Raw genomic sequence first — 18,356 nt, forward strand, 5'->3', positions numbered from 1 at the left:
TACGACTCAATCATGCTTACCTAGATGAAGGACAGATGAAATTAAGACTTTCTTTATATCCCATATTCCTCCTGTCCTTAACCTTGTAACTAGTTGCTAGCATTTTGCAAGTCAGTGTCAAATTGTCCCCAATTCTAGAGAACAACTACCCAAGTGCTTATGTCCTTTTCTACTTTTTAATTCTTATTCTTTCTTGAATTCATCATATCCTCCATAACTCATTGACAAGAATACATAATTTCTTTCTCATAGTTTTCTGCCCTTGATTATATCCCTCAGATAGCTGAGATCACTGCCTTAAAGCACAAATGGTCATTTCTGGAATAAATAAATAGAATATTCAAGTTTTTAACTGTGTTTGGTTTTGTATGCACTTGAATAATGCCTTGAGTCCCTATTTTCCTTCTTAATTTTTCCCTTAGTCAATCACTACTTTGATCATATTATTAAATTGTAGTGACAAACATGATAAATATGTAAATATGTATAAAAGAATTGCATGTGTAAAAAAATATATTGGATTGCTTACCATCTTGAATTGGGGACAGGGGTGAAGGGAAAGGAAAGAGAAAAATTTGAAACAGAGTTTTGCACAGGTGAATGATGAAAACTACCTTTGTATGTATTTTGAAAATAAAAGGTTATTATCAAAAAAAAAACAAAAACAAAAACAAAAGAATGTTGAAAACTACTATTGAAAAAAAATTTAATAAAGTGAAAAATTCAAGATGAAAAAAAAAAAGTAGTGAGAAAAAGGTCAATTTGCCTAAAATAGAAATGTGGAATAAAATCAGGAAGATACATTAACAATAAACATGCTAAATTTCCATTGCTTCCACACACCAAAAAAAATTCTTTTAAATACCTAAGGATGAAAAATTGCATGTCTAGACTGGTCTTGAAACTATATTGTTGCTATTAGCCTGTCACCTACTCTGCGGGGACATTGGATTAGGAACATGTTCCTTGGGTGACCATCAAGTGTTTAAGAATCTGTAGTTATTACATGCATGAGATCTGCCCAGGGTAAAAAAGGAAAAACCATGGCTGCAAACCCCATTGGGATGAATTAAAGAAACTTCTTCCTTTAGAAACTTTCTTCCTCTACTTTCTTTCCTTTCTGGCTTTCCCAAAACTATTTATAGACATCCTTCTTGAAATCATCTTTACCTTACATGTCTCTGCACACTTTCCTAAGATAGACTGAGTTTCTCTGGTCCCAAAGTCTTGAAGGAAAAAGATGAATTGCTGAAGAGATTCACCTTACAAAAAAAAAAAAAAAAAAAAAAATACAGGCAAGTGTGAAGTTTCATAAGCCCTGGACTCAGTCCCATAGCTTTCACTTCTAGGCATCAGGAACGTGATGTGTAAGTCATATAGGCTAAGAACATGAGATTCTTGGTGCAGTTGCTTTGGAAGTTGCCACTAAGAACATCCTTTTATTATACTATAGTGGAAAGACTCTGAAGTCTGACAACCTGGATTCACATCCCACTGTTATGCTTACTACCTCTGTGACCCTGAGCAAATTATTTAACTTCCATAAAAATTATCTCATCCAAAAAATACAAGGGTTGGACTAGATGGGTCCCTTCAAGTCCTAGCTCTAGGAGTCTATATTCATTTTAGATCTGATCTGTTTCAGCTGGTGAGGAATTCAGCCGTCCCCAACCTTTCTCCCTCACCCCGTTCTCTCAAATTTCCTGACTTGTGACAGATTATCCTTGTGGGATTGTATGTATCCTTACTACCAAAGACTGGTAGTAAAAGACCCTGTGAGAGTCTACAATAGTGACACTATAACCAATGAGAAATGGAGCCACTAATTCATACATAATGACCCATGCAGTTCACATGTTGACTTGAGTTTTAAAATGTATTATACATGTTTTGTTTTTATTCATTTTGTTAAGTGTTTGCTAATTACATTTTGATCTGGTTCAAGGTCTCTCTGTCATGTTGTTTGATGTTGCCTAGGCAACAAACACAAAATCAAAACAGGGTAACTAGGGCCCTACGTCCCAGAGACCCATCGGGGTGTGAGTTCTGCATTCCTTTCCAGAGATAAGGAAGCTTGTATTGAGCACGCACACTTCTCCCCTTATGATTGATTAATGCTAGTTGCTGGGGCTAACTAGCATTTGCCCTATATATGTGTGTGTACAAGGAAACTGGGGGCAGAGTCAAGATGTAATCCAGGCAATAAACTTCTACAAATGAACAAGATGGTCCGGGTGTTCTGTTGGGGTATCGCACCCTGGTCATGACCAGAGACATCCAAAGACCTGGGAGAGGTAAGCTGGCTGCTAGTTGCCACTAGGAGGCAACAGTTTGATACAATACCTTCTTCCCAGGAGGCAATCGGCTCTTTTCAAAGAGTATGAATATTTGGAAGAGCAACTTTTTACTTTTGGACTTAGAGGGCTTGAATAAAGTATCTTCCTTTGACTGAACAACAACCACTGAGCTAGTACTGTTCTGAAAGCTATTTTAAAGATTCTTATTCACATATTGTTAAATCTCAGAGGCTAAGAGAAGAAATAGGCAGATGAGTCAGGAGAATATCATTAAATATCACTAATTTTCTCCTTTATTCAATTAAAGAAATATAGACAAATATTGAAGCTATGGGAGGAATCAAAGTAAAACTTTCAAGGTCTATGCTTAGAATGCGCAGTCACACCAAGAAGGTGAAAATATACAGGAAAGGGGAAAAAAGCTCTAAAGACAGTCTAGATCCTAAAAATTCCACTGACTTTGTTACCTCTAGGATGAAATGTCATTTTCTCTCTATTTGGCATGTTATCTTTTCATAATGAATCCTTTTCCCTATTATGTTAGTTTTCTTACACATCCTGGCACTCTGGGGTCCAGCCCTTCTTGTTCTTCAAACATGATGTTTCATGTCTCATCTCCATGCCTTTTCCTCCACTCCCCTTCCCCACTGCTGCCCTCTTCTTCCTCTCTTTAGTCTTTTGGAATCTCTGGTTTCCATCAAGATTCAGTTCCAGATGATGAGACCAGATGAAGCTTTCTCAAAAAGTCTGTGAGATGGAGTAGGTCAGACCTTAGGCCTAAGTCACATGATTCCTATTCCCAAAGGTCTGCTGAGTGGGAAGATCAGACCTAGGGCTCACATTATAGGAAGTCACATGCTCTCAGAGGCCTAGAGATCTCTAAATGTCAGACCCTAGGTCAACTACAAGAAGTGACGGTGACCAACAGGAAATAGCCAACATTGGTGACCATTGGTCAATGATGGTTACTTCCTTTTAGTCTATCCAATGAAAAGGGTTGGGCTTTTGCTATTTAACCAGCTTCCCTGTTTCTGGCTTGTCAGGTCAGGCACATGTTGGGAGCTAGGATGACTCCCAGGTGTGCTGGGCCTCTCCCTGCAGGGACTAAATAAATGCTTTCTCTGTATCTGAAGGTGTCTCCGAGTAGTTAATTTGAGGAAGGAAGTCCCAAACAGGGACCTTTTGAAGGAAGGCTTGCCTTTCTCCACCCTCCTCCCAGCTGCTCACCCTAGGTGCTATTCTTTCTCCCCTACAATACCGAGTATAGTATCTACTTTGTACACAAAATATCTCCATATGTTCTGCATTAAAATAGAAGCATCTTGGGGGAGGAGGGGCTTTTGTTTTGTCTTTTTACCCCTAGACTTAAATAGAATGCCTGGAACTAGAAAAGCAAATAGTTGTTTAGTTGTGGATTGATTTCAATCACAGTCTCTAAAGAGAAGCAAACAAAATAGGGAGTGGGTAGATGTTGTGTCCTTTCTAGAGCCCCCATGCCAGGGTGATTAAAATATGCCTTTCTAGTGAAGAAGTGATGAGGTGGGACTCCTGAGGATGGTGGAAAAATGGAGTCCATTTATTCCAGAGAGCTTCCTCTTTATATTTTCATACCCTTATATTATAACCTGAAGTAGAGCTGTAACCAAAAGGCCCTACTAAACAAATGGCTCTTTTAAGGCATCCTATCAAACCTCCTCTGTTTTGTCTCAGGGTCTATATAGGCTTTCAGATTGTTTATAGTGATTTAGGTTTTCTCTGCTAATGCCCATCCGACTACCCTGGTTCTCACCATCCTCCTTTAGAATATAAGCTCCTTGAGTGCAGAGACTATATTCTACATTTGGTTTTGTACCTCCAGTGCTTAGTAGAGTACTTAGCACTTTGAAAAGCAAACAATTGTTTCCTTGTTGATTAATAAGGCAGTCTCTGAAGGGTCCAGATCAGATAAGTGCCAGGCACTGGTCTTGGTATGCCCCAAACACGTACCTTCAGGCACTGCTCCAGGCTTTTGGCCTGTTAGGTTCTAGATAATCAAACTAGAAATAAATGAAAGAAACCACAGAGGTTGATTTGGGCTTGACCTAAGAACTCTTCCAAAGCACAATGTAAGCTTGGATTGATTTCAGCCAAGGAATAGAACCCTGCTTATTGGGACTGTGATAGAGGGTAGGTTAGTTAGGATATAGGGTATAGCACTTGAGGGATGAGGGACAATAACAGTGTTTGGGGGTCCCCAGGTCAGTGTCGCAGGTATTACAAAAAAATTCACAGACCCAATCTCCAAGTTAAGTCCTCAGTCTTAATGAACCAGAGTGGGGTTTTACAACTAAGAGGATTGAGGCAGAAAAGTTAAGGGAACTGAGGTAGAACAATTTAGGGAAACTCAGGACAATAAGGGAAACGGAGGCAGAACCAATTAGGGAAACTGAGTCAGGGCAATTAAAAAAAAAAAAACTGTGGCACAACATTCCACACTCTCTCTTCTAAATATTCAAATCTTTGAATCACCTTCCTCTAAATACCTGGAAGGTCTTAGCACCATAATTTTGAGTAATCCTATGTTAAGCAAATCAAAATAAAACTAGAAAAATGTAAGGACTCATGGCAAGTGCAAGTCTCTCCCTGATAACCCCAGAGTTAAAAGCTGTACAAAGGCTCCCTGTTGCAAGCATGTCAGGTACTCTGCAGTTGGGGCACCATCTCAGCCAGAGAATCCAGTTTGAGATGGACAGTTCACTGTGAGTTAGGTGGTCTGCAGTCATTTGTGCACTTAACTCAGTCTCTGCTTACAGAGCAGCAGGGCTCAAGGGCTCAAGGGCTCAAGGCCCATTCAGAGGGGCAACCCTCTCCAGGGGAGAAGTGTGAGGCTTGGAGTAGCTTCACCTGTCCCTGCCCAGAGGAATAGACAGGGCTGCAGAAAAGATCAGATTGCAGAACAGATTATACACAGTTAGACCATCAAGGCAGGCAATGGCAAACGCCAAACTTTTAGATGCCTGATATCAAATTATAAGGTTCTTTGAAATGGCTGAAATACTAATTAATGAACTGAGGTTACAGGACTAAAGAAACAGATCAGAGAGACTGCTAGTCCCAGGACAAATGTCTGATTTTTGGTTGTTTCTAAAAAAAATCCCCAAAATGAGTCTACCAGGGCAATTCTAACAGAATAACAGGTTCCAAAGCTAAAACATAAAAAAGGACTGTTTAAAAGACTTTCAAATTTAATCTGAACTAGTGAAATGGGGGTTGGGGCAGAAGTACCTAAGGCAAAGTGAATAGGAGCTAGGGGTTCCCATTCTTTCAGGTATTTTGAGAAAAATATACCAGTTTCCCCAATGTTCCATCTCTTCCCCCCCCTTTTTTTTCCTCACAGAAAGGAATTATCAAATGACATTCCACATATGAATCCCAAGAGGGAATCCTAATCTCTATACATAACAGACTAGTACAGTAAGTTTCCTAAAAATCCCTCAAATATGACAGCAATAGTTACACAGTTTTAACAAATCCCATCCCAAATCTTAAACGCACAGTAATAGATAATCCAAGCAAGGTTTAACAGTCATTCACCAATCATTCCCGAAGTTCCCATATCAGTCCAAAGTACACTAGAAGAAGGGTCCAGTCCATGATCTCATCTCAAACTGCTGCAGGCTGAGAAATGGTCAGAGGCTCTCATTCTATGCAGAGGGTGGGTGTGCCCCACTAACAATCAAAGCTGATCAAAGCTGATCTAGGTCCCAGAAGCAAGTCAATATCTGTAATTTGACCAAAATCTAGAACAAAAAACACAAATCTAACAAATAAAGCTTAGAACAGCCTGAAATAGAAAGACTGGTCCACAAGACTGCTGCAAAATGTGAAGAGGCCAAAATAGATTGGCAGCTTCCTATGTGAAGAGATGACTGCTTTACAGGCCAGGCAAATGGCTTTAGTCCCAAGTCTTAACAGCAAGTAGGTCTTACAGATCATTGTTAATTGTCCTCTTATCATTTAGAAACCTTTAAAAAAAAAAAGCAAAATACAAATAACCAGTAACAGATAGATGACCAGGCTAAATACTTATTTGCCTAAGCATTTAGGATACAATAATTACATATAATCAGACTGAAAATAGCAAGGTATGACATAATTGAATTGCATTAACAAGTATATTGACCATTGCTCTGATCATAGTTACAGGAGGAAAAAAAATGCAAGAACATAACTATAACATAGGCAGTTAAAACTCAACCTTCACCACATACAGGATATAATAGCCTTAATCCAGTTTCATTCCAATCAATTGTCCCACTAACTTTCAGAGGGTAGAGCTTTAAAACTCCTAAATAGCATTAACTAATTAACTATAAGCCCAAGAAAATTTACCTCCAATAACAGATTCCATTAATCATATTTCAGATAAACCCTAAGCAAATATTTATCATAACCTTAAATTGATAGCAGTAAGGAATTTGTCCCAATAAGTTCATAACTTAAACAATTATCATATCCAAGTAGATGTTTCACAAGTGAACGTTATTCATACAAATCAGTTTACTTTTAAAATACCAAATACATAGGGAAAAAGTCCCAAATTGCATATTGTCCATGACAGAAACATTTTCAAAAGGATAAAGAAAAAACTATTATTTTTAGAGATCCTGACCCAATACAATACAATCAATTTAAACTTATACAGAATGTCCAAATACCACATAAAAGAATTCAAAAAGTTCTTAAAAATAGCAATTAAACTTTTATAAATAATCCTACCAAAGTATGGATCACATTTATGACCTTATTCCTCAAGCAAGAAAAACCATTATGTATCAAGAAACAAATATTCAATCAATTAACCTAAAAGTAAGCCTGTCCCTTTAAATCAAAGATTGCTGCACTGGCAGTAACTTGATAAAAAAAAAAAAAAAAATGGCAGAAACACACTTAGGTGAATGAGGGGAGGAGAGGATTCCATGTGGCCACCCTTCCCCCACTCCTGCACCCCTGGACAAAAATTCCCTCAAGTTCCTCACTCAATTTCCTACACAGGATTCCTTCTCAAGATTTAGCCCATCAGTTTATTCACTTTATCCCAAAATCAAGTTTCTTCCCAAGTCTACCAGTTTCCCAACTTTCTCCTTCTCTCTTGCTACATACTTAAACAATCTCCAACTTTCCTAACTAGTTGTTCCACTGCTAAAGTAGCAGAAAGTAGTGGGAGGGTGAATTGAATCTTTACCTTTGAACACAAAGGATCCCTATTCTCCCTTCCCTACCTCTTCTTCCTACTCCCAAATACCTTCTCTTATTCCCTAAAATCATCCAAATCTTTAATTGTTCCTACAAATCAATCCTTCCTAAATCACCTGCATTCTTCTTTCCAGTTCTCTTCAAAACTTTTAAGATTCACAATATAATGAATAGCTAGATAACTCCATAAAACATAACTTACAATGTTAACAAATAAACTGAATCAAACCAAACAGCTTTTTTTTAGCAAAAGTTTTTGCAACCAGTGTTAGTTTGACAGCAATTAGCATCTTTCTTATCTGTCCAGGCAGAGCTTGAATTTTATTGCTCTTTACTCTAGCAGAGTCTGAAAACTGCTTTAAAGGAAAAACTTTCCTGTCAGTTTAAAATAGCCAAGATTCATTTACTTACAAATTAGTACATCAGGTTAAAAAATTTTAAATCACAAGCAAATTTTCAAATAACCAATTCCCAAATTTCTTAATCATTGTTCTTAGAACTTAATAGAGCTCTTAATTAACAAAACAGACAAATCACACAGAACATAGAACACACATCACACAGAACACAGAACACATCACACAGACTGTAATTACAACATTAAACAAACATATAACACATAAGACAACCCAGAGGATATCTTCCAGCATCCCAGAATGATACCCTTCTCAGAATTTGATGCCTGTTGGCATGTTGTTATTCTAAGAATACAGATGCTATAGCATAAACAGACAGAACAGGCAGGCCAGGTGTCCTAAAACAGACATGTAAACTTACTCTCCCCAATAGCCGACTCGATCTATAGGCATGTCTGTGGCTGAATAGCTGCTTCTTTTCCAGGAGACTCTGGAGGAGTCCAGAGAGCTGCTCTTTCTCAAGAAATAGACCCAGATCCTGAGCCGCCTCAGGCCTAGGTGGGAGCCAAGAGGTCTCTAATCTCTAATCTTTAATCCCATTCTCAGTCTGTATTATCTCAGTGGGACCTCCAAATGTAATGCTGGAGAAACTGAGGCAAGATAGAGATTAGAGAGTTTTTAATATTTTATTGATTGGAGAGCATAATTGACTGGACAGGACTCTCATCTCAAAGTATCCAATGACGAATGGGAGAATCCCAAGTCCTCTTATACCTTTCTGAACAAAGAAAGAGAAAAAGAGTATGAAAGGTTTTACAGAACCATTTGGTTCTGTCAGGATGAGGGGAGGCTATAAATTCTTACTAGAAGCCAGAGTCAGGATGTTTGAATAAACAGAAGTAAAGATGTCAATGAGGTATCCGGGATAGTCTTATCTTTTGGAATATTTTAGAGGGGCAGTGCCATAAATTCTTGAGGGCAGAAGGAGTTAGGAGCCAGGAAATCTGATCTCCCTCTCATCTTGAACCTCACATTGACAATTTATAATCTTATAGCAAATGGTCCTCAGTCTTAATGAACCAGAGGGGGATTTTTACTACTAAGAAGATTGAGGCAGAACAGTTAAGGAAACTGAGGTAGAACAATTCAGGGAAACTCAGTCAGGACAATAAGGGAAACAGAGGCAGAACTTAGGGAAACTGAGTCAGGACGATTAAAGAGAACTATAGTACAACAATCATAATCTCACCTTTATTGTATCCAATCAAAAATCCAATTTATGATGTCAACCCTCCAGGTTAAATTTCCCCTCTAAAAGGACTTAACTGTATTTCTCTAACTTTCTAACTCTTTTTAGGGTTAGCCTGTCATAAGCCTACCTTATGGCATCTTCTTATTTTAGCTAACCTTTTAGGGTTGATTATTCCACTTGCTAAATGTCACAATAGCTATCTCCTTTTTAGGTCTAGCTTATCAGTCAATAGCATACTCCTACCTCGTGTCATCTTTCTCTTTGTTATTGCTAACATCTTTTTGGGGTTAGTCAGCTAACTTCTTTTGGAACTTAACCACTTTTAAAAATTTTTGTCCCTTGATCTGGAGGATATCTAAGACTTCAAATTCTTTTGAGACCATCAACATCAGCCTATAACCTCACTATGCTTTTGGGATATCATCTTATAGACCATTATTGTGTTGTGTAACCCCCAAATCTCAACATTTTGGTGGCTCTGAACAGAGATTTGAATTCTGTCAGCTCTGAGATGACCCACACCTAGCCACCACCACCAGCTGGCAAGGTTTTCTCCCTAGCTGCCACTGTGGCTTTCAAACCAGTCCTCTACAGTGATCTTGACTCTGCTGCTAAGCTGGATAAATGACTCCTCCTGGGCAGGACCCTAGGGTTCTGGGTCTGGAAGGTAGATGGACAGACTCTGAAAGATCAGATTCTTCTACAATTCTTTTTCCTGCCTTTCACAACAAATGTACGATTCTACAGTGAAATAGCATCCATGTTAGGAAAATCTTTTCCCACAAGCAAAAGCCAGATGTCCCCAAGCACAGTAGGAGAAAAAGCAGGGCAGGTGTGCCTGCAGTGGGATTTTTACCAGACTCTAGGGAATTTGTATCATCTGGCAATAAGAGAGGAACTGTCACTCCAATCCACAGGAATTAGGTTAGCAGGCCCCAATAGTTCCCTGAGGGGAGCTGGTCCCCTTTTGTTTACATGTGCTCTGCTGGTCTTTGAGGGTCTTCCTGCTGTATTTTATTATCTCTCTGTTTCATAAAGTCAACACACTTAAAATATAATGTAAATGAGTTTTCCTTTTGGTTCACACAAAGCAAGATTAAGAGTGAAGAATGTTAATGGTGACATGAAATAGGGATTATACTTGGGAGACTTTCTCAGAACTTAAATTCAGAATGGAGCCAGAGTTCAAGTAGCATTTATAATAGAGTAATGAAATATAATTGAATATTTTATATTCTTAAAATGCTAGATAAAGCCTAGAAAAACCTGGGCCAAGATAAAGAACAGGAGCAAAGGAAAAGTTGAGGGGAAGAGAAAGAGAAAATATTGTTTGCATTTGAGATAATTTTCCAACCTACAAGTGTTGAAAACCTTACTTTTGGGTGTTGAAAAATCTATCTTTAGTGATTAAAAAAAATTTAATCTTGGAGAAAAAGACTTCCCAAGTTTCTAATCAAAACAAAAACAATTGATATTTACATTCACTCTGAGCCAATCGGTACCCAAAAAATAATCAAGTAAGGATGGGATCAACCAATGAGAGCCAGAGTGATTTGAGTTTAAGGCATAGTCCTAGCCCATAAACCCAGAGATATCTTGTGAAGTTTCAGCAATTAAAATTTATATTCTTTTGGTCAGAGCACCCATAGGCAAGAATATAATATCTTATGTGTATAGAGGGAAGGGAAGGAAAAGGAGAAAAAACAAAACAAAACAAAAATGAAAAATCAGACATCCTGAAAAGACTATTCTCTGTCTCATTTCTTACCACTTCTTAATCACGGAAGGATTATTGCCTCAGTAAAAACCAAGATCTGTTACAGACTTTAGCTTAAAAAGGTGAAGAGCTTGAGGGCCATGTCCAGTTGTCCTGATCTATATCTTGACACTGGACACAGAGGGATGAGGAGCTAAAAGTGAGACAGGTGAATTTGCACAGCCCTCCTTAATTTCAACCCAATTTATTTTCATGTCATGATATCAACTCCTGATGCCATGGTCCTCTTTGAGAACAAAGGGACAAGCAACAACAATAACATTTTTAATGCAATTTAATAGCTCATTTCATGAGGGTCCACCTTTATAGTTTCATGTGAGATAAGCATCACCTGGTTTTTCCACAGAGTATGGGATAATCTATTACAGCACTTTGGAAACTGTGAGCACCAAATTAATGGCAGCTATTATTATTGATCATCATTCTCACTTCGGATCCTTATTTGCCATGTGAACCTGGGCAAGTCATTTGCCTGCAATATGTCTGAGGTAATTTCCTAAGACTTATTTACTGTTATTAGACAAGTTGTAATCTGCTCTGGTAGAGGGGAGGTTCTCCTAGCCACCCAAGAAATTTTCTATGGGTCCTACCATCCACAAAAACAATTATCCTAAATCTTTCCCCCCCCTTTTGTCAGTCATATTTAATTAATTTATTTTTTAAAATTAATTTTATAATTATAACATTTTTTGACAGTACATATGCATAGGTAATTTTTTACAACATTATCCCTTGTACTCCCTTCTGTTCTGAATTTTTCCCTCCTTCCCTCCCCCTCCCCTAGATGGCAGGCATTCCCATACATATTAAATATGTTATAGTATATCCTAGGTACAATATATATGTGCAGAACCAAATTTTGTTGTTGTTGTTGTTGCAAAGGAAGAATTAGATTCAGAAGGTAAAAATAACCTGGGGAAAAAAAACAAAAAATGCTCACAGTTTACACTCATTTCCCAGTGTTCCTTCTCTGGGTGTAGCTGATTCTGTCCATCATTCATCAATTGGAATTGGATTAGCTCTTCTCTATGTGGAAGATTTCCACTTCCATCAGAATACATCCTCATACAGTATCATTGTTGAAGTGTATAATGATCTCCCAGTTCTGCTCGTTTCACTCAACAGCAGTTGATGTAAGTCTCTCCAAGCCTCTCTGTATTTCTCCTGCTGGTCATTTCTTATAGAGCAATAATATTCTGTAACCTTCATATACCATAATTTACCCAACCATTCTCCAATTGATGGGCATCCATTCATCTTCCAGTTTTTAGCCACTACAAAAAAGGCTTCCAATGTGTCTTTTCTTAATGTATCATTACATTAATTAAAATTAATGTAAATAATTTCTTAAATTAATAATTAATTCTTAATTCAAATGACCTTTTCTCAGCCTTTATCTTTTTTGACCTCATTACAGTATTCAAATTGTTAATAATTGTCTCCTCTTGAATATTCTCCTATCTGGATTTTTGTGACTCAGTTTTCTTCTTACCTTACTGATAACTCCTTCTTATTCTATTTCATTTTAGTCTGCCAAGCCTTTTCTGTTTTCCATCTGAAGTCTCTCACTTGGTGTTATCAGTTCTCCTGAGTTTAGGAGATGACTCCAAGACTTACAGATTCAAATATAAGCTTTGTCCTAAACTATAGTCCCACATCAACTACCCATTGTGATGTGCCACAGTTCCCTTTTATTGTCCTGACTCAATTTTCCGAATGGTCCTGCCTCAGTTTCACTAATTGTCCTGCCTCAGTTTCCCTTAATTGTTCTGCCTCAATTCCCTTAGTTGCAAACCACCCCCTCCAGTTCATTAGGAATGATATAAATCAGGGCTAGTTACTCTAAGGTTATAAATTGTAAACATATAAAGTTAAGATCAGGGGGAGTTCAAACTTCCTGGTTCCTAACTCCTCTTAAATCATCAAGAATTTATGGTCTTACCCCCCCTACCCTGTCAGAACCGGATTGATGGTCCCTGCCTGGAGATTCCTACTCACCAGAGTTTGGACTCCAACCGATCCTGCCTTTGTTTAACTACCTGAGCTAAGAGCTATAAATATGTCATTGAAAACTCACATTCCCTGCTAGATGCTTTGAACATCAGCCCTGGGGACATCATGCCTCCAGCACAATCTCTCCCTCTCAGAAATCTAAATAAAATATTTAAAAACTCTCTAATCTTTATCTTGCTTCAGTTTTTCCAGCATTACAATTGGACACTTCAAACTCAAAGTCTCATAGGCATCTCAAACCCACATAATTATATTGAATTTATCTTGCCTCTGTGAACTGTAGTCTTTAGACAAGCTGGTCTTGCTGTTCCTTGCACAGTACTCTGCAATTTCTCTGTTTTTTGACTGTGTCGCCACTGCCTGCAACAGACTTTCTCCTAACTTCTGCCTCTAGGAATCCCTGATTTCTTCCAGTGCTCGGTTCAAGTACTATTTTCTAAATTAAGCCTTTTTTAATGCCTCCCAAGTAATTGTGACTTTCCTGACAAGATTATACATTCAGTTTGGTTTGGTTTGGGTGCATGTTATCTCCCTTGTTAGAATGTAAGTTCGTTGAGGACAGGGACCCTTAATTTTTGTCTTTGTGATCCCAGTGTGCATCATATAGCAGGAACTTAATAAATGTTTATGGATTGATGATCTCTGAAATATATAAACTGTCCTCTTATTAAATCATTTTATTCCTAAGATATCCTGTGCCATTAGCTTAACTGATAAGAGTACAATAAAGCCATGGTCCTGTTCAAATTAAAGTCAAAGTTCATAGTCTGAGACTCGCTAATTATGTAACTCTTGGAAAGTGTGTTCATATCTCCAAGTCTAATTTCTCATCTATTAAATGAATACAATAATATTTTACTACCTGCCAGACTTAGTTGTAGGAAACTGTTTAATAGATGTCATAGGACTGGGGAGGAGAAGAGGGGCAGATGAAATTGCTTAGAATTAGTCACAAGAGGGATGGAAAACAGATCCAATGAGGCAGCCACGGCTCAAACACTTGGTTGTGCAAGGGAGTGAAGAAGAGAAAAGAAGGAAGAAAGACAAAATGCTTTCTTTTCAGGGCTTAGAGTTCTGAGCTAACCCAAGACCACCATCCTCAGAATTTTATTACAGTGGCACCCCTCTCCTGGAGCCTTCTCCCCCTGTAATACCCTCCCAGAAGGAGGGGGAAGAAATGATGTGTCAATCATTACCCAAGATGCTGAGGTACAAGCTAGGTTCTCTAAAAGCCTGACTTTACAACCTGTAGTTCCCTGGCACCTGGAGTAAACTGACCTTGGGACCTCTTTTATTGGGGTTGGAAGGAGAAAGGGAGAAGAAAAAAAATAAGCCTTTAAATTGTACTTACTATGTATGAGGCACTATGCTGTGAATGTTATCTGCTTTGATCCTTTCAACAACCCAAAGAGACAACTATTGATGTAATAGGACTCTTTGGTCCCCTGATCTTTGTGTGGAGAGGGGGTGGGTCAGGAAATCCTGAATTTTCTGGCTTTGGCCCACCACCTACCATTCTTACTTCCCCTGGAGATTATTCCTTACCTTCTAGCCTTGGGGAAACTAAAATAATCACCACCTTTAATTCACCTGGAAATTAACTCTTTAGCCCACCACCCTCCACCCTTAATTTGTTTTGAGATTACTCTCTAGGCAGTGGTCCTCAAACTTTTAAAATAGGGGGCCAGTTCACTGTCCCTCAGACTGTGGGAGGGCTGGACTACAGTAAAAACAAAAACTCACACTCTGTCTCCACCCCTCAGCCCATTTGCCATAACCCAGTGTGCCCATAAATGTCCTCAGCGGGCGCATCTGGCCCACTGGGCATAGTTTGAGAACCCCTGCTTCTAGCTTATCACCCTAGATTCATCCAGGGGTTACTTCTTACCCTTAGGTCATGGAATCAACAGGTCCTTTTTAGCCTTAGGGGATAGGAGATGGCATAAAGCTGTATTCGGTCTCTCAATTCTTTGCTATTTTCCTAATCAGGAACCTAGGCCACTAAGAATTCTCAATGTCACAATAAACCCTTTTATTGCAAATTTAACTTGAAGACTAGGACTACAAATTCTTTCACAAAATTTGCAACACAGACTTGGGAATCTCAGACGCTGTTAGGGTGTCTCATTCCTCAACACAATTATTTATTTTACAGTTGAGGAAACTAATGTAAACAGAGATTAAGTGAAACCCACCACAAAGATGGTCAAAGATGGAGTCTGAAATCTAGAATCTGGAATCTGGAGTCTTCTTGATTCCAAGTCCTCTTAATCCTTAAATACTTTAGTATGATTACATCACTACAGCACCCTGCACAAGTGCTAACTAGAGTGATTACATCATTACGTCACACTAAGTATATATAAACTAGAGAATCATCTCATCAATCACACTAAGTGCTTAACTATAAGCACCCTGCTGTCCTTGTTTCAAGTATACTTTTCCCAGAGTTATCCCACTATTTTCGGTCCTCTACAGTGGTGAGTCCATGAAAAATTCATAAGAGTTTCAAAATATATAAAAAATGGGAAAAAAAAAAAAAAAAAAGCAATCCTGGAGACTAGAGGAGTATCTTTTGCTCTAGGAAACTGGGTTGGAGTCAGAGTGAGAACACACTCAGGATTTTAGGATTCTCATGGTCAGGGGGAAGAATGCTTATATAGCCTAAATCTGATCTAATATCACAGATAGAATACTAATATTACTGTAGAAATGCAGAGGTTGTTAGAAACAGTATTTTTTTCAGATACTGCCTAACCATTTTTAGATAAATGCCTAGCCACAAGACCTACTGAAAACAGAAATAGTAAAAACATTAATGTGGTTGCCTGGGTTCAAGGAATACTCATTGAAGAAACATTCCTTCTGTGGCCTTAGCAAGTGTAAACATGCTTGAATCAGTGATTTTAGAAAATTCTAATGTTAGTAATTTGCTAGGGCCCAAAGTCAGGGCCCCTACATCTCCCAGCTGTGATTTATATCCACAAAATAAAATATACTAAACTCGTATTTCCTGAATATTCACCATCATCACCCAATGTAGATGACAATGTAGTCAGGATATTGTGTGTGTGGTAATTGGGATTAAATGACTTACCCAAAGTCACCCAGCTAGTAAGTATTAAGTGTCTCACGTTGAATTTGGACTCAGGGCTGCTGCTCTCTCCGCTGCACCATCTAACTGCCCCCAGATATTTTTAATAATAATCATTAACCAGGAGATGGAGTAGCAATCACCAAGATGACTTCTACTACCCCATTTGAATATTTCTGTTTTCTTGAAAACTAAGAATGGCAAAAAAACAAGGGGTGACTATACTTTTCTCCAGCTTTAATCTTTCTCTGGTTCTCTCTTACAGGGCTTTAAAAAGTATTCCTAAAATCATAAAGGATATTCCAGTGAGAAAGTTTACAAATTTATTAAGCTAAAACTAGAAGGGACCCCAGAACTCAGCAAATCTAACCCTTTCATTTTACAGATGGGGAAACTGAGACCCAGAAATGACCTTCTCAAGGTTTCATAGTCAAAACACTCATATTAAAGTCTAAATTATCTACTTTAAAACTAACACTTGCACTCAATATTTTACTATTTGCTTATATTAAAAAACACTATTTTTTAAAACACTAATATCCAAAACAAAGGCTAATTGTATTTTCTTCCCCAAAATCAAGTATTTATTTAGTCCCTGCAGTTATCTGCCAGTGTAATTTGTTACAGTAGAAAATACATTGAACCAAGAATCAAGAGAACTGGGTTCTAGTGCCAGTTTAGCCACCAATTGGCTGTGATATTTTGGGGGCAAGTCGTAACCTTCAAACAAATCATATTCTTCCTCTGTAAAACAAGATGAAAAAATGCATATCCATGTGTATATGTGTGTGTGTGTATATATATATATATATATATATATATATATATATATATATATATGTTGTTGTTTGTCTTTCATTCTCAAAGAGAATTATGACATTAGGGAGGTGATGCCATGATATGCAAGTGAGTTGGATTTAAGGGAAGGTGAGCTGTATGAAGTTTCATTCTCTCGTCTGGAATCATCTGGGTCTAAAGACAAGATATAGCTCAGAACTGGAGATGGCCCTGAATGCAGTGGGAAATCTTGGCCTTTTTAAAGGAAAGCCTTTTCCAGGTCTCAGTTTGACAACAATGATAATGCCCATTTATTGAGTGAAGCTAGGGAAGAATTGAGGAAAAGAATAGCCTCTTTTATTCAGTCAAAAAAAAAAAAAAAAAAACTAGAATGGTATGTGCAAGACCCCCTTCCCGATTAATTAATCAGAGACATCTTCAGGTAAAAGAGAAAGTATTTATTTAGTCCCTGCAGGGAGAGGTCCAGACACACACACTTGGGAGCCATCCCAGCTCTCGCCATGTGCTCATGGAACCTGGCCAGCTTCTGGCTTGTCGGGGTTTAAACAGCAAAAGACCTAAGCCTTTTCATTGGATAGACTAAAAGGGTAACCATCCTTAACCAATGGTCACCAATGTTGGATACTTCCTACAGGTCATGTCACTTCCTGTAACTTCCTGAAGGTCTGACCTTTAGAGACCAAGTGACTCTTTGCAACCCAAGGTCCAAGACCTGATCTTTTTTCTGCCTCTGGGAATAGGGATCAAGTGACTTAGTCTCAAACTGAGAAAACTTCATCCACTCAGTCCCATTCAAGGGGAAGGCCCTCAAGATTTCCCATCAAAATAAAAACAATTGCTATTTACATTTACTTGGGGTCCAAACAATGACCAAGCAAAGAGAGCCAGAGTAATTTGGATTTAAGACATGATTCTTTAAAAAGAAATCTAGTCAGTAAACCTCATGGTATGATTAAAATAAAAATTAAACAGTATTTGAAAAAACATTCTGAAAAATATGAGGAGGCATAAGATTCATCTCAACAAAATGAACATCCCATTAATTATCACTGTAAAGATATAGCCTTCCTCCTCAGCTAAATTCTGAGTTCCCTAAAGATAAAACCTTAATTTTCTTTATATTTTCTCAATGTCTATTCCACGGCTTTGTACATAATATTTTATGTTTAGGTTTTAGTGCATAATGAGGACTAGAAGGAGTCTAATTCAAATCAATAAAGATTTCACAAAGACAATGACAATGATTATGCAAATATTATAATAATATTTCCAGTTTATAGGAAAAGCTGCCAAGAAACTGAAATGCAAATCTTATTAGCATACCATTGAAGAGGTCCTGAATGGTGGGTGTGGTGGGCCGAGAGAAACTGAAGTATTGATAAGAATTATTCCCTGGGCAGGCAGGAAGAAGGTTCTGACAATCAAGATCAGTTTTGTGAACTAAACCTGCACCAAGGTGATCCAGTCAAAAATCCAACTTACGTCAAGTCCCTGAGGCTAAATTTCCCTATAAAATAGCTTATCACCCATAGTG

The 18,356-nt window shown here is 38.0% G+C and overlaps 1 protein-coding gene across 4 annotated transcripts in view; it reads right to left on the reverse strand.

Annotated features, from left to right (window-relative positions):
• LOC141555627 (formin-H-like) overlaps window positions 1-14,907 on the reverse strand; it is a 192,450-nt gene extending 177,543 nt beyond the window's left edge. For 3 of the 4 annotated variants that reach the window (XM_074288645.1, XM_074288646.1, XM_074288647.1), the window contains exon 1: window positions 14,819-14,907. The gene's annotated coding sequence lies outside the window, so the exon portion shown is untranslated. Of the gene's footprint in view, window positions 1-12,409; window positions 12,517-14,818 lie in introns of those variants that run through there. The other variant, XM_074288644.1, reaches the window with a different exon arrangement.
• Window positions 14,908-18,356: the final 3,449 nt, after the last annotated feature.

Source organism: Sminthopsis crassicaudata, chromosome 2 (assembly GCF_048593235.1).
Source record: "Sminthopsis crassicaudata isolate SCR6 chromosome 2, ASM4859323v1, whole genome shotgun sequence".
Lineage (NCBI taxonomy): Eukaryota > Metazoa > Chordata > Mammalia > Dasyuromorphia > Dasyuridae > Sminthopsis > Sminthopsis crassicaudata.